The sequence below is a fragment of the Phodopus roborovskii genome, unplaced genomic scaffold (assembly GCF_943737965.1).
Source record: "Phodopus roborovskii unplaced genomic scaffold, PHOROB, whole genome shotgun sequence".
NCBI lineage: Eukaryota > Metazoa > Chordata > Mammalia > Rodentia > Cricetidae > Phodopus > Phodopus roborovskii.
In genome coordinates, this window is record NW_026126218.1 from 71530 (window position 1) to 88737 (window position 17208).

Genomic DNA, 17208 nt, shown 5'->3' on the forward strand with positions numbered 1-17208 from the left:
TGGTTTTATTCCCAGCAATAGCAAGGTAGCTCACATCCATGTGTCTGGTGCCCCCTTGTGCCCTGCAGATATGCAAGCAGACCACTGTAGATATAATAAATTAAAAGGAAGGTGGGAATGTTTAGCGCACCTGCAAGGTTAGGGGGTGTTCTTTCTCTTGGTCCAGTGGCCAGCACAGTGGCTTTGTCCTTAAGATACTGGGGGCAGTGAAAATGTACTCTCCAGTCAGGGAGTTTGTTATATCTATTGGCAGAAGAACTTCTTGCCATGACTCCCATATCTTTATATATGTAATTTTTCTGTCATTTCTCCCTTTGCTATGAACCTTATATGCACAATCTTGGGTCTCTAGTAGTTAAAAGACTTCTGTTGGGTTTTGGCATACAGGTTAGTTATCCTGTGCCCTATATATGTTAGAATTTCACCCAGGGTAAAGTCACATGTCACAGGTGAGTGCGTATTTTAATTGTTAGATTCCCTTTCCCCATCATTTCAAGAAAATGGGCTCTTAAGAACAGTAGAACACCAAGCCAAAAAAAGGCAACTTGTGGCTGTATTCCTGTGTGATGCCACTGGTGACCAGACTAGAATCTGAGTGGCTGCTGTGAACCCAATTGGTAATAAATAATGTGGAAGCCTGATCATCCTCCATGTGTATTTGGCCCTACTTTACATAACATTAAGAACCCCACACTCCACCCAGCACGGCCTGATGCTAATCCTCCCTCATAGGACTGCAATGCTGGCAACTTACTTCATTCTGTTGTGGTTTTAAGATGCAGGCATGTTGGTCCTTGGCTCATGAGGCTGGCTTCCCTTCATGATCCTGCTGAAGATGCAGCTTCCTGTACTGCTTTGGGGAAGGATGATGACCTGGTAGGTGGAGCTACAAAGAACAAAAGAAGCTGTGTGAATGTCAGGTAAGAAGTACTAGAGGGTCCTGGTTCTTGAAATTTTGTCTGCTATAGATACGTCTGTATCATTTTCAGTCAGGTTTCCATTTGTAGTTAGAGGCGTTTATCATCATTCATGTTAGCAGGGGAAAAAAAAAAAAAGTTACTCACTGGATATTCTATCCTGTGGGTAGCACAGTGAATCTTGATGTATGCAAACAGCTGGTAAGCTTCTCCTCCAGAGCTTCCAGGGACTTTGAGAAGCAGATGAAACAGAACGACTTGCTCGTGATGTCGGTGCCACTACTGTGGCAGCTTTTTGTCCTAGAAGAAAGAACCATTTGCACAGTTTAGTTACAGTTCTCTACTGCACTGTGCGGGTCTACCCTACACACACACACACACACACACACGCACACACACGCACACACACGCACACATGCACACACACGCACACACACACACATACCTTCACAGCCTTACAGTAAAATGCCTCCCTGTTAGTCAGGAAGCTGTTCTTATGAAAACAGACACAGACAGGAAAATGATATATAACTCAAGTGTGGGGTTGAAAAGATGACTCAGCACTTAAGAACACTGGCCACTCTTCCAGAGGTCCTGAGTTCAATTCCCAGCTACCACATGGTGGCGCACAACCATCTGTAATGAGATCTGTTCTTCTGGCGTGCAGGTGTACAAGCTGACAGGGCGGCGCGCGCCTGCACACACACGCATGCACGCACACACGCACGCACATGAGTAAAGGCTGGCTGCGGTAGGAAACAAGATCATAATTATAGTTACTTATTACACTGTCACAGAAATCTTACCTATTGTGATTGACGTAGGGTGGCTATCTTTGACTCTTTATCTCCCTTGCTGGCCTCAGCAAAGTGTCTCAGTGAAATCCCCAGGGCTAGGGCTGTTGTCCAGTGGTGGTGAGCTATTCCCCTGGAGGATCCTTATGCCCCATCTCCTCCTAGGGATCGTCAAAGGGAATAGGTCACCAACACAGGAAAGCAACGAGCCCATACTTCTTGGGGAAGATCTAGAAAAGGGGTCAAAGAAACACAAATTATTGAAGTGAAGTACATTGGGAAATTTGCTTCGTTCTGTAGTATGCAGCTGGTAAATCATGTAGACTTTATGCTGTTGTTAGGGTGGCTTGGAAGGTGGACCCTTACAGATTAGTAGATCCTTATGTTATGGCTATCAACTTAGTAGTGGCATGAGAATTGCCCTGCCTGAGCTCCTTTCTGCCTTTATTCTCTATTATCTATCCACGAGTAATCCTTTATAGTATACATTGTTTATTAACTTTTGTACATTCATCATCAAATACACTGGGAACAAAGGGGTCAAGCAAATGAGAGGTGAAACAAGTGGAAGAAGCCAAGCTTTCTCAACCAAGTGGGCTATGAAGCCACTTAGATAAACTCCATCCAGATTCCCTGAGTTCTGTAAGGATCTTCCTTCATGTTGCCCCTGACTGCTTTGAGAAGTGTCATTTTAAAAACTGAGCAGTCCACATTAATCGAAGTGCCTGGCATCTGGTTGTGGGGCATTTCCCCCTCTTTTGATTTGTGCTTTAAGTAATAGCATACTAGAAACACCGCCACAATGAATAGAATTGTGTTTTGCTCAATCCTTATGGTGCATCTCTGGTAACTGCTGTAGCATCGCACCTGCAGAGTTTGAGGATATTCAGAGAAACCAGCATTGTGACAGTCCTACAAAATGCCATTCATGGTAACAGCTATATCTACTCTATCAAATACAAAAGGCCAGGGTGCCAGAGACAAGCTTTCACAGGCTCTGTCTGTTAGGCATTTCAAAACAGAACTGTTAGACTGGAGAGTGGGTTCAGAGATTAAAGCGCTGGTTGAACCTCTTTCAGGGGTTCAATTCCCAGCAAGCACATGGTGCCTCCCAAGCTTCTGGAATGGGATCTGGTGCCCTCTTCTGGCCTGCAAGCATTCATGCTGGCAGAATACTGTAAAGAATAAATAAATGAGTAAATAAATAAATCTTAAAATGATATGGCCTTAAAAAATGAAATCAAATTTTAGTCTCGTTAAATATGTAATCGCCTTTTCAAAGTTCATCTTTAATCTATAGACGCCTTTAAAAATCAAAATCAAATTAAATCCCTTTTCAAGAGGTACCATCGCAATCTGAACCAAGCAAAATCAAACTCCAACAGTTTATATAAATAACTCAACGTCAATTATCTGGGATTCACTCCTGACCATAGCAAAGGGCTATGGTCAGTTCTGCTCCATTCTCTTGATTTTTCCTCTAAGCTCTAGCTGCCCCTGTTCCGCGGCTGCTGCTGTTTTTGGTGGTCTTCTCATGGTCCTGGCATCTCCAAAAGCTTGGGTCCCTCGCTGCAACTGGGCTGCACTTTCCCCAATGCCTCCTAGGCTCTCCTTATGGTACCAAGCCTCAATTTCTCTGCAATACCCCTTCTCTTCAGCCCTTCACCTTCATCATCTACCTTTCCCGGCCTCTCACAGTGTCAAGCCTCAGCTGCTCTGCATGATCCCTTCATGTCTTCGAAACCAGTACTGCCTGGGTTACACTTGCACATTACCAAGTCCAGCTGCCAGCACGAAGTGCAACTATGCCTCCTCTGGAGCGTCACAAGAAACCCTTCCCAGACTCCACTAATGATGCTGGTCTCTTCTTAATCACCGCTAATTTCTTAGCCCCAGCTGACCATCAAGTAGCCCATCCCAGTAATGAAAGGTTTCACTTTAGTGGTTCAGGTATCTTGTTAATCACAGCTGATTCTTCAGTTCCAGTTAGCCAGAACCACAGAACCTTACATCAAAACGGCAGCCTTGATAGTCTTTATAATTTTCCCTCTGAAATTTCCCAAGCCAGGCCTCCATCTTCTGCACTGCTCTCCAACGTTTTTATCTCCCGAGCTCCTACAGAACGTCCCACTGAGCTCTCAACACTCAATGGCTTTTCTAGCACAAAGTTCTAAAGTCCTTCCACGATCCTCCCAAAACATGTAGTCAGGTCTGTCACAGCAATGTTCCACTACACTGACACCACAAACTTTTGCACCTCACTCACCCAGGCTCCTTTGCAGGACTTGTCTACCTCTTCCTACCAACCAGATTGTAGATAAATAAGGCTTTGTGTCTTCATTGGCTCCTTATGTTCGTACTGGGTAAACAGATTTCAGGTAAAATGTTGTTGCCTCACACAAACAATGGCCAGAACTAGAAAAAACTATCCTAAGGGAGGTAACACAAAACATAGTATGTACTCACTCATAAGTGGATACCGGACATAAAGCAAAAGATACCTAGCCTACAAACAGTGCATAACCCCAGAGAAGCTAGAACCCTTTTCCAGAAACAGATAAAAGCAGATGGGCCAAGCTCCTAGCGCGCAATCAGAGTAAAGGAGGGAGGAGCGAAAATATGATCAAAGGAGTCAAGACCTTGATGGGGAAACCCACAGAATCAGCTGACCAGAGCTAGTAAGAGATCACTGACTCAGGTCTGACAAGTGGGGAGCCTGCATAAGATCAAAGTAGACTCCCTTAATATAGGCGACAATGGTGCAACTGGGACAATATATGAGGCCACTGGCAATGGGTTCAAGGTCTATCACTAATGCACAAACTGACTTAGCGGAGCCCATTCTATATGGAGAGACACCTTGACCAGCCTAGACAATAAAATAGGGTTTTCATTTCCATCCAATGGGCCAGAGAGGCTTATATGAGGCAATTTTGTCATTTAGAATTCTAGGAGTATTGGAGGCCCTTTCCTCTACTCAGGGATTTATACCTCAACAGTATGCTTTTTCATTTCCACAATCTTACCAATATTTATACTTACTCTACCTATTCTTTATACTCAATAATATTTTGCTTCTCAATTTTATTGGATTTGTGTTCTTAGTATCCCTCCTCCAAACAAGTTAAGCTATAAGAAATGAGATCACAAATCAGCCAAACAGGATGATTAGAGTACTTGTGTTTAAAAACAACAACAAAAACAAATAAAAACAAAAACCAAAACCAACAAACAAAAAAACTGGCTAGACTTGGTGACCCAGGCCTTTAATGCCAGCACTCTTGAGTCAGTGGTAGGTGGCTCTGTATGGATTTGAGGCCAGCGTGGTTTACATGGATTCCAGGCCAACCAGGTAGCCAGGGCTACATAGTGAGACCCATTCATTCTGTAGGAGATTAACTAGCATAATGAAGAAGGGAAGGCCTTTAAGTTAAAAACTAACATGGTCGTGCAAGCCTGTAATCCTAACACAAGAGGATCATTCTGGCTACATGGGACTTGGAGGCGGACTAGCTTTGGCTACATGAAACCCTATCTTTCAAAAAAAGGGTGGGAGGGTAAGTGGTGGTGGCAGAAAGATGGCCCAGCAGTTAAAAAGCACTAACCTCTCTTCCAGGAAACCCAGGTTATATCTCTGCTACCCACAAGGTGGTGCTTCTAACTCCATTCCTTGGGATACGTCTCCCTCTTCTGGCCTCCAAGGGAACAACACCCATTCCTGATGCACAGACATGCAAAGTACCCATGCATAAAATAGTTTTCTAGATTTTATTTTTTAATTAACTTATTTCTCTGAGTAATGTTGGTTTGCCTGCATATATGTCTGTCCGGGTGAGGCTGTCAGATCTCGTTGTGAGCCACCATGTGGGTGCTGGGAATTGAACCCAGGTCCTCTGGGTCTGCTGAGCCATCTCTCCAGCCCTCAGTTTTCTAAATGTTAAGGGAAGAAATTATCACATACAAACTCAATGTTTTCAAAACAAATCATTTTATTTGACAACAAACTCCCCTCATCCACCCGCACCCACCCGCACCCACCCCCTGGCTTGTTATGACATGTATGTGACTTTAGATTGCTTTATGGTAGTCATTGGTTGATGCTAAGCAGCATTTTTTTGATCCTCAAAAGTCACAAAAAGTTCTGGATTCCACATCAGCTCACAAGTCCAAGTATCTTCCATGCCTTTTGGTATAAGAACCCTTTTATAGTTGGTTGGGAAGATGACGATATTGTCTTTAACATCAATAGATTTATTTACAAGTTCGTTTATGCAACCAAAGCAGATGATAATTAAGATGCTCCTTGTTTTTGCTTAATCGGTAGTCATGTTGATGGCAGAAACTGTGAAAGGAAAGCTTTTAGTTATTTTTTTCTTTGCACTTTACAGGAATGTAGCCCCCATCCTTACCCATACAAAGGGATGTTACTGAGTCCAGCCAATCCCATGAATTTAAAGCTAACATTAGTAACACTTTAGCTGTGTGATGCCCAATTTAGTTTTAATAAAAACAAAACAAACAAAAAACTCCCAGACCTCTTCAACCTGGCTCCTTCTACTCTTTCCTTTGTGTGTCAACATTGGCTTGCCAAGCAAAGTACAGTCTAATACTTTATAAGTATGTATAAGTATGGGCTACAGTGAATAAGCCCCCTTACAGCAAATTGTGACTTAAGCTTTAAGGCAATTTGGATAAAGAAATCACATTGATTAAATTAATATGTTTCATTCCTATCTAACTCAAGGCTTAGCTGAAAACCATTTAGATGAAAATACATTTTCGAAATGTTAATAATTTGATACCTCTTCTCAACATTGTTTAGTTATTGGAACTGCATTAAAGCAAAGAACAAGCAGTCCCAATTTAGGTTCCATATAACAGTAATGTTCTTAGGACCAATTGAGAACAAAGGTAAGCAGGTCTTTAGACATAGATTTGACCTTTTCCTTCACTCTTCCTCCTGTCCCACCCTCTGTGAGTGAGAGAAAAAAAAAAAAAAATAGAAAAGGTCAATCACAGTCAGCCCTCTTGTAGAGGCTTTTTTTCAAAGTTCTTTTTTTGATAGTCTTTCTTTCCTCCAATTTTCTGGTTGTTTCCAATTTTATTCTCAAATTTTATGCAAGCATGCTAAAATTTTATGTTATTTTCATCCACTGGCATTATTTTACTGTAGCAATCCGCCTTGAGTACATCTTTTACAGGAAGGAAAACATTTTGAAAATTGATGTATGCTATCTGACTCTATGAAAGAGATCTATTCCGTCAGTTTATGCTTTGGAATGTTTAAAAGGTAAAAAGCTTGAAGACAGACAAAATTTGTAGACGTATTTCAAAGCCTGCTGCCATTCAAAGACAGACTGTTTTTCCAGGGATAATACTAAGACAGAAGTTGGGGAACTAGGTGGCTGTCTGTTATCCTTCCTGACCAGTAGTGGTCACGGTCATAGGTAAAAGTAAGTCATGGGCTAGAATATTTAAGAGGGCTTTTTGTTTTTTGTTTTTATTTATTTATTTATTTATTTATTTATTTTTGGTTTTTATTTGTTTTTTAGCAGAGGGCTCACAACTTTAAGAGCAGGCTTACTTACTACAAAGCCCAGCTTCCTCCTGTCCATTGTAGTGGCCAGTGAATAGATGAGCATGAGGAGTTATGCTACTTGTTCCTTGGGGACTGAGTCATGCCACTACCCATAAAGCAGACCCAAAGTTCAGCAGTTCCCTGGGAACGTATGCCTATTTGTTTATGTATTTTACATCGCACGAGCCAAATGAAGGCGTTAGATGCAATTACGTGTAAAGTAGATGAAGAAAATGAATGAATAGTAACATTCCTCCTATATTCTAACCTGAGTCAATTAAAAAGCAAATGTGTTTCAGTCTAGAAAACGTTTGAGCTAATATTTCTTTTTAATGAAGAGCATCACTCTGCCTTTCAAGGCACCTGTAAGTCACACTAAATAAATAAATACCTTTGAAATCACTGATTTCATCTTGATCCTCCTTTGAAACACTTTGAATGAAAGGACAGAGTTTACCTTCTCTTATCCTGGCTTTAAACTAAGCCAGTGAGCAAATGACCTTTGGCGCTTTCTTAGCTAGGGATGTCTTATGTTGAATGAATCGTGGCCTTGATTTTTTTTTTTTTTTTTTTTTTTTTTTTTTTTTAATCTCTAGGTCAAGTCATTGGTTCTACTATACCAGACCTATTTAACTAATTCATCAAGCATAGCACCTCCAAGCAAGCAGCTAGTAGCTACTAAAATATTATTTACTCAGTAATTAGATATATTCTATAGGCTGGGCATAGGTACACACATCTGTAATCTCAGCACTCGAGAGTGTGTAACAGATTATCACCAACTAGAACCAGCTTGAGCTGTACAGTGAATGAGACTATGTCTTGGTGTCTCCTCCTCAGCAGGTTGGTGATTGCTACTGCCCTTTACAGTAGGTCCGCCTTACATTGTAGCTTTAGGACCTAGATTAGCATATGATATATATATTAGCATGTATATATGTTTTTATTAGATATTACGGTTTGAATGTGAAATGTCCTTCACAACCTCATGCTCTGGGTGTTTGGTCCTCAGCCAATACTTCTATTTTGGGAGGTTCTGGACCACATCAAGTACGTAGCATCTGATGCTCTGGCTCCTTCTTGTCCTTCTGTTCCCTGACATTCAGGCCTGACTCTGGGCCTTTCTTTTCACACCTTTACTGGCAGGTTCTAATTTATCTGCAGGAGCAGTAGTCGACATTTAAGAAACTGGATGGAAAAAAGCAACCAAAACTTTTTCCCCCATCTCTTCAGTCAAGGCAGCAGGGAAGTATCCTTATCTCAACATTTAGCACACCGCGATATACAAATCACTGAAGTTAAGTACAGTTTCGGTCTAGATCTCACATGTCCTGTGAGTACTTCATGAGAGAAAGCAATCTCTGGACAGCACATAACACAGTAAAATACATACATTAGATGGTAAGTATCCTGAGTAAGTTTTAGCTATGAAGAAACTCAGAAAGTTGTCACTGTCCATGGATGAAGCCCACAGTAAGGTCCTGACTTGTAGAAATGCAGACATCATAAAGCCCCACTGTTGTGGGCAATAATGTTGTAGATAATAATAGTGATAATGAGTTTTGGTATTCCCAGTGTCTGGGGATAAAGGCAACTAACTGACTACTAGGCACATACGGCACCTTACAAATTATAATTAACTATTTTGTAATAAGTGATTGCCACTCAAGTCTTGCATTCATCCGATGCTGAGTGCCTCATGTTCACAGTGTTGAACAGTTATTTGCTTTATTTGCACAGTATAATACATGTGACAGAATTTTAAAAGCCTGGAAATTGGTACCAAATAAGAAAATGAATTGTTATGTTTATATGGTACCGCAAAGTTCATAAAATGCCAACATATACATTACTTTCAACTTTGGGTACACCGAAATGTAAGTCTGTGTATTTCTCCGGTACCCATAAGAAAGAATATACCATGTATAGGTAATCAATATTGTTATATTCATTCAGCAGGCATTTAACCTCACTGCGTTCCAGGGCTAGCCTCAAATGTCTGCGCTCAAGCGGTCCTGCTGCTTTAGCTGCCTGAACTCCTCAGCATATGCTACACCCAGCTTGCTAACTATTTATACTATCCTTCTCATCGTAGGCCAAGAGTACAATGAGAATTTTGTAGTGACCATGCCTGTTTTATAGGCAGTTTTGTTTCTATAGAAAACATGTATTGTCTTACATTTCTGTAGTACTTTATGGCTAAGAAGGTATATACAGCCATAACATTTTCCTCCATTACCAGGGCAAATGTTCTTGTGTTAGCTTGCCCTCATCACTAAAGTCTTGACTGATTCAAGTAAGCATTATCTCATTCCTTGGACATAGTATAGAATGTAAACATTCGTACTTCATGGCAGAGTTACTTAACGACAATTTATCTTAGGTTTCCTGTACCTAACACAAAACCTAACATATAGGGAGGGGGTTAGTATTCATTCATTCATTCATTCATGCACATAGAGCTATTGACGATTGTACAGTGCTTTAGTTTACAAAGCACTTTCCTGTGTTCTTTTTAAAAAAAAATGTCCCTCTTATTCCTGGTGCTGAGTGATTAGGATATTTTGCAAATTATCAGGTGATCACAATAGGGTAGTCACTTGCATTTGTAGCATATTTTTTAATTTAAAATCAGTTTCCATGTGTTTTCTTGTCTGCTATCTCGTATAATGTATTTTACTGAAAATCATCAAAGCAGTAGAAACACATTGGCCTTAAGTATATAGATTATGCCATAGTATTTTTTTTTTTTTTTACAAAGCATGTTGTTTACTCGTTATGCCTACAGAAATCTTTGTACCCATAGCAAATAGACTAATAGAATGCATGTACTAGGTAACATGTATTCATGCAACACTGACTTAGGAGTTTTAGTGTGCTTTACGGTTTATAATTATCCATTTTTATGTACCTGGTAACATCTTCATGTTACCTGGAAGTGACCACAATTAAGCATCACTTCCTTAGTGCTCAGCACAAAGATAGGCATAGAGAAGGAAAATACTGTTACTCAGACATTCCCTGGCATTTGTATGATGGCTTGGTCAAGTTCAGGCAACTGGCCTTTTGAAAAGGTTTTGGTTTTTGTTTTGTTTTGTTTTTGCTTTTCCTTTTTCCTTTTTGGAGAATATGCGACTGAGACCAACAGCCCAGAAAGCCTCAGGTATTTATAGTCTGACTCCTTACAGGAAAAGCTCAAATTACATTTTCAAAGGTTAAGTATGCATGGCTGCCAATGTGCTATGATGATGTGACTTTTTTTTTTCTCCTGTGTTGTATCAGTCATTTAAGTCAAGTTCCCTCTTAAAGGGGGCAGGAGAAACGTGAAGCCTATTAAACAGTACCCAAACTCACTCATCATTAATCCTAAAGGTGGGTGTTAAACCCAGGAGTAGATTCAATGAACTCCACCAAATTACTTGGCCACCACAATGAGCAGGGAATTCAGACCTCGGTCACTCCCAAACCTAATCACTGCTACCATTCATTATGAGAAATCCATACCGTGCTGACCTAAGCCCAAAGAAGGAAGGTGATGCTGGCTGATCCTTCTCAGAAAGTCTGCACACTTGCGTATTGCTTGTCTAATTCTTCTCATTGGTCTGAAGCAGGTCTTCATATTTATCTAGATAGCCTGGTCCTGTTCTCCTCTAACAGTCTGATGCTTTCCTTCCTCATATTAGGGCTTCTGAGTTAGGGAGGACAGAAGAAGTACAGCATCTGTATGGATGCTTGCTTCTAGGGGAATACCGAAAGTCAAACTAGAAACTACTGGCTGGATTTTGTTCTCTCTCTCACATGGAGCAGATGTGAAGAGAAATGGAAGTTTGAAAACATTAAAAAAATTAACAAATGGATAAATCAAGTTTAAAACAGACTATAGATTGACGCCTGTACAATACTATCATTCTAAAAGCTTGTCCCTTTATAGTAAATGACAACATTGAAATGTACACCTCAAGCAAATCTGGCTTAAATGGAAATCTAAGAAATAAAAGGGAACGCTGAGAATGTCCAAGAGAAGAGGGTTTAACAGTATGAAAGTTAGGGGGATCTCATCTTCAGATTTCCCCTGGTTTGGGGATTCTATCCCTCCAGAGTTTTAGGCCGTAGGCCTCCAATTTCTAGCCTTTTGTCTCTATCCATATAGGCTTGAGTCCTTAGGTCTTGAGCTTGGACTTAGCTTGGGTTTTGTGTCTTATGACGCAGGTCTCAGTTCTTAGACTTCATATGGGTCCATCCTGTAGAAAAGCAGCCTCTCTCCTATGGGTTGTCAGCATTCTCTGTCCATCCAGCCAGCTCAGATAGGCCTTCTGTGTTCCTTGGTCCTTAAGTCGCAAGTCACAAAACATCTGTCTTCCACTTTGGGCCTTTTCATGTGTTTATTTCAGTTCTGCTTCAATCCTGACCGAAGTGCTGTCAGTCTGCCATGAGGAACAGCTCCACTGGTGAGATTCTGTGCCTATTGGGAAGGGGATCACACACAAGCACGCACGCACGCACGCACATAGGCACACGCACATAGGCACACACACAAAGAAATAGCATAGCCAAGAGAAGATTAGAGTAAGAGAGGGAGACACAGACTTTTAAAGACACTAAAATGCTCAGAGTGAGTAAAAAGGGGGAAGTAGAAGAGAAAGTAACACAAACAAGCACAAAGCAATGGAGTAATGCAAATAGCAAAGACACACAGCTATGAAGGGAAAAAGAGAAAACAGCCCAAAAAAGGGCAGAAAGTATAAAGAGAATTGTGCGCTAAGAATAGAAATAGCAGAAAGATCACACAGGCACCAGGAGAAAACAAGACAAAACTCTACAAGGAAGTGGTTAGCAGAGAAACATGGGAAAAGGTAAGATACACTATAGATGGAAGAGGAAAAGACACATAAGGAAGGCATAGACATCAGAGCAAGCAAGGAAGAAAGACGTACAAGGCCAGGGAGAAAGACATAGAATACAAGGCAGGGAGAAAGACATAGACTACAAGGCAGGGAGAAAGACATACAAGCAAAGAAGAAAGACATAGAATACAAGGAAAGGAAGAAAGACTTAGAATACAAGGCAGGGAGAAAGACATACAAGCAAAGAAGAAAGACATAGAATACAAGGCAGGGAGAAAGACATAGACTACAAGGAAAGGAGACAGACATAGAATACAAGGCAGGGACAAAGACATAGAATACAAGGCAAGGGAGAAAGACACAACACAATTCAAGGAGAAAGACATAGACTACAAGGAAAGGAAGAAAGACTTAGAATACAAGGCAGGGACAAAGACATACAAGCAAAGAAGAAAGACATAGAATACAAGGCAGGGAGAAAGACATAGAACACAAGGAAAGAAGAAAGACATAGAATACAAGGAAAGAAGAAAGACATAGAATACAAGGCAGGGACAAAGACATACAAGCAAAGAAGACATAGAATACAAGGCAGGGAGAAAGACATAGAACACAAGGCAGGGACAAAGACATACAAGCAAAGAAGACATAGAATACAAGGAAAGGAGAAAGACATAGAATACAAGGAAAGGAGAAAGACATAGAATACAAGGAAAGGAGAAAGACATAGAATACAAGGAAAGGAAGAAAGACATAGACTACAAGGAAAGGAGAAAGACATAGAATACCAGGCAGGGAGAAAGACATAGAATACAAGCAAAGAAGAAAGATATACAAGGCAACGAAGAAAGATACAAGCCAAGAAGACATCCGAGCATGGAAGACAGACATACAAGCAAGGAAGAAAGACATACAACACATGGCAAGGAATAAATGGACACAAAGAAAATTAGCAATACAAAGCAAAGAAGGACATACAAAACAAGGAGGAAATATATACATTAAAAAAAATTAGACACACAAAGCTAGGAAGACATAAAGCAAGGAGTGAAATGGCCACATAGAATTAGACAGACAAAGAACGGAAGAAATAGATGAATAGAGCAATGAAAAAACAAACGCACAGCACAGCACACACTCACTTACAAGTGAAAGAAGTAAGCAAAGTTCAACAGTAAGAGGGCAAGGGGGGGGGGCGGGACCAGACAGGGAAGGGGGGAGAAAAAGGGCTATTAGTACAGTGCTGCTTCGCATACGGGTACTACCTATACTACTCCTGATATTAGTAGATCACAGTAATCCCCTTCTATACTATGTTAAGGAACTCCTTAACATAGAACCAAACAAGCATATCAGCTCTGCTCACTACAGAATGTTTGTACTCACTTAAGATAATCCAGGGTATATGTTTTACTTGCCAGGCATTATATTAAGCACTTTCATTAATGATTTCAATTGACCTTCACAAACAGGCAACTCTGACCAGAGAGGACATTGGCAAAGGCCATACCACCAATGAGCAGGAGATTTAAACACAGGATGAACACCACTTAACATTCTGTTATATGGATTTTCTGATTTCCATAAGCGCCACATGTCACAGGTGAGTGCGTATTTTAATTGTTAGATTCCCTTTCCCCATCATTTCAAGAAAATGGGCTCTTAAGAACAGTAGAACACCAAGCCAAAAAAAGGCAACTTGTGGCTGTATTCCTGTGTGATGCCACTGGTGACCAGACTAGAATCTGAGTGGCTGCTGTGAACCCAATTGGTAATAAATAATGTGGAAGCCTGATCATCCTCCATGCGTATTTGGCCCTACTTTACATAACATTAAGAACCCCACACTCCACCCAGCACGGCCTGATGCTAATCCTCCCTCATAGGACTGCAATGCTGGCAACTTACTTCATTCTGTTGTGGTTTTAAGATGCAGGCATGTTGGTCCTTGGCTCATGAGGCTGGCTTCCCTTCATGATCCTGCTGAAGATGCAGCTTCCTGTACTGCTTTGGGGAAGGATGATGACCTGGTAGGTGGAGCTACAAAGAACAAAAGAAGCTGTGTGAATGTCAGGTAAGAAGTACTAGAGGGTCCTGGTTCTTGAAATTTTGTCTGCTATAGATACGTCTGTATCATTTTCAGTCAGGTTTCCATTTGTAGTTAGAGGCGTTTGTCATCATTCATGTTAGCAGGGGAAAAAAAAAAAAGTTACTCACTGGATATTCTATCCTGTGGGTAGCACAGTGAATCTTGATGTATGCAAACAGCTGGTAAGCTTCTCCTCCAGAGCTTCCAGGGACTTTGAGAAGCAGATGAAACAGAACGACTTGCTCGTGATGTCGGTGCCACTACTGTGGCAGCTTTTTGTCCTAGAAGAAAGAACCATTTGCACAGTTTAGTTACAGTTCTCTACTGCACTGTGCGGGTCTACCCTACACACACACACACACACACGCACGCACACACACACACACGCACACACGCACACACGCACACACACACACACATACCTTCACAGCCTTACAGTAAAATGCCTCCCTGTTAGTCAGGAAGCTGTTCTTATGAAAACAGACACAGACAGGAAAATGATATATAACTCAAGTGTGGGGTTGAAAAGATGACTCAGCACTTAAGAACACTGGCCACTCTTCCAGAGGTCCTGAGTTCAATTCCCAGCTACCACATGGTGGCGCACAACCATCTGTAATGAGATCTGTTCTTCTGGCGTGCAGGTGTACAAGCTGACAGGGCGGCGCGCGCCTGCACACACACGCATGCACGCACACACGCACGCACATGAGTAAAGGCTGGCTGCGGTAGGGAAACAAGATCATAATTATAGTTACTTATTACACTGTCACAGAAATCTTACCTATTGTGATTGACGTAGGGTGGCTATCTTTGACTCTTTATCTCCCTTGCTGGCCTCAGCAAAGTGTCTCAGTGAAATCCCCAGGGCTAGGGCTGTTGTCCAGTGGTGGTGAGCTATTCCCCTGGAGGATCCTTATGCCCCATCTCCTCCTAGGGATCGTCAAAGGGAATAGGTCACCAACACAGGAAAGCAACGAGCCCATACTTCTTGGGGAAGATCTAGAAAAGGGGTCAAAGAAACACAAATTATTGAAGTGAAGTACATTGGGAAATTTGCTTCGTTCTGTAGTATGCAGCAGGTAAATCATGTAGACTTTATGCTGTTGTTAGGGTGGCTTGGAAGGTGGACCCTTACAGATTAGTAGATCCTTATGTTATGGCTATCAACTTAGTAGTGGCATGAGAATTGCCCTGCCTGAGCTCCTTTCTGCCTTTATTCTCTATTATCTATCCACGAGTAATCCTTTATAGTATACATTGTTTATTAACTTTTGTACATTCATCATCAAATACACTGGGAACAAAGGGGTCAAGCAAATGAGAGGTGAAACAAGTGGAAGAAGCCAAGCTTTCTCAACCAAGTGGGCTATGAAGCCACTTAGATAAACTCCATCCAGATTCCCTGAGTTCTGTAAGGATCTTCCTTCATGTTGCCCCTGACTGCTTTGAGAAGTGTCATTTTAAAAACTGAGCAGTCCACATTAATCGAAGTGCCTGGCATCTGGTTGTGGGGCATTTCCCCCTCTTTTGATTTGTGCTTTAAGTAATAGCATACTAGAAACACCGCCACAATGAATAGAATTGTGTTTTGCTCAATCCTTATGGTGCATCTCTGGTAACTGCTGTAGCATCGCACCTGCAGAGTTTGAGGATATTCAGAGAAACCAGCATTGTGACAGTCCTACAAAATGCCATTCATGGTAACAGCTATATCTACTCTATCAAATACAAAAGGCCAGGGTGCCAGAGACAAGCTTTCACAGGCTCTGTCTGTTAGGCATTTCAAAACAGAACTGTTAGACTGGAGAGTGGGTTCAGAGATTAAAGCGCTGGTTGAACCTCTTTCAGGGGTTCAATTCCCAGCAAGCACATGGTGCCTCCCAAGCTTCTGGAATGGGATCTGGTGCCCTCTTCTGGCCTGCAAGCATTCATGCTGGCAGAATACTGTAAAGAATAAATAAATGAGTAAATAAATAAATCTTAAAATGATATGGCCTTAAAAATGAAATCAAATTTTAGTCTCGTTAAATATGTAATCGCCTTTTCAAAGTTCATCTTTAATCTATAGACGCCTTTAAAAATCAAAATCAAATTAAATCCCTTTTCAAGAGGTACCATCGCAATCTGAACCAAGCAAAATCAAACTCCAACAGTTTATATAAATAACTCAACGTCAATTATCTGGGATTCACTCCTGACCATAGCAAAGGGCTATGGTCAGTTCTGCTCCATTCTCTTGATTTTTCCTCTAAGCTCTAGCTGCCCCTGTTCCGCGGCTGCTGCTGTTTTTGGTGGTCTTCTCATGGTCCTGGCATCTCCAAAAGCTTGGGTCCCTCGCTGCAACTGGGCTGCACTTTCCCCAATGCCTCCTAGGCTCTCCCTTATGGTACCAAGCCTCAATTTCTCTGCAATACCCCTTCTCTTCAGCCCTTCACCTTCATCATCTACCTTTCCCGGCCTCTCACAGTGTCAAGCCTCAGCTGCTCTGCATGATCCCTTCATGTCTTCGAAACCAGTACTGCCTGGGTTACACTTGCACATTACCAAGTCCAGCTGCCAGCACGAAGTGCAACTATGCCTCCTCTGGAGCGTCACAAGAAACCCCTTCCCAGACTCCACTAATGATGCTGGTCTCTTCTTAATCACCGCTAATTTCTTAGCCCCAGCTGACCATCAAGTAGCCCATCCCAGTAATGAAAGGTTTCACTTTAGTGGTTCAGGTATCTTGTTAATCACAGCTGATTCTTCAGTTCCAGTTAGCCAGAACCACAGAACCTTACATCAAAACGGCAGCCTTGATAGTCTTTATAATTTTCCCTCTGAAATTTCCCAAGCCAGGCCTCCATCTTCTGCACTGCTCTCAACGTTTTTATCTCCCCGAGCTCCTACAGAACGTCCCACTGAGCTCTCAACACTCAATGGCTTTTCTAGCACAAAGTTCTAAAGTCCTTCCACGATCCTCCCAAAACATGTAGTCAGGTCT

General features: G+C 41.6%; 1 long non-coding RNA gene across 9 annotated transcripts in view; it reads right to left on the minus strand.

Annotated features, from left to right (window-relative positions):
* Positions 1 to 754: 754 nt before the first annotated feature.
* Positions 755 to 17208, minus strand: part of LOC127218625 (uncharacterized) — a 41058-nt gene continuing 24604 nt past the window's right edge. For 3 of the 9 annotated variants that reach the window (XR_007834215.1, XR_007834219.1, XR_007834213.1), the window contains exon 4: positions 13110 to 13274. This is a non-coding gene — a long non-coding RNA (uncharacterized LOC127218625). Of the gene's footprint in view, positions 887 to 1064; positions 1218 to 1723; positions 1951 to 13109; positions 13275 to 14022; positions 14174 to 14350; positions 14504 to 15006; positions 15234 to 17208 lie in introns of those variants that run through there. The other 6 variants (XR_007834218.1, XR_007834223.1, XR_007834217.1 and 3 more) reach the window with 6 other exon arrangements.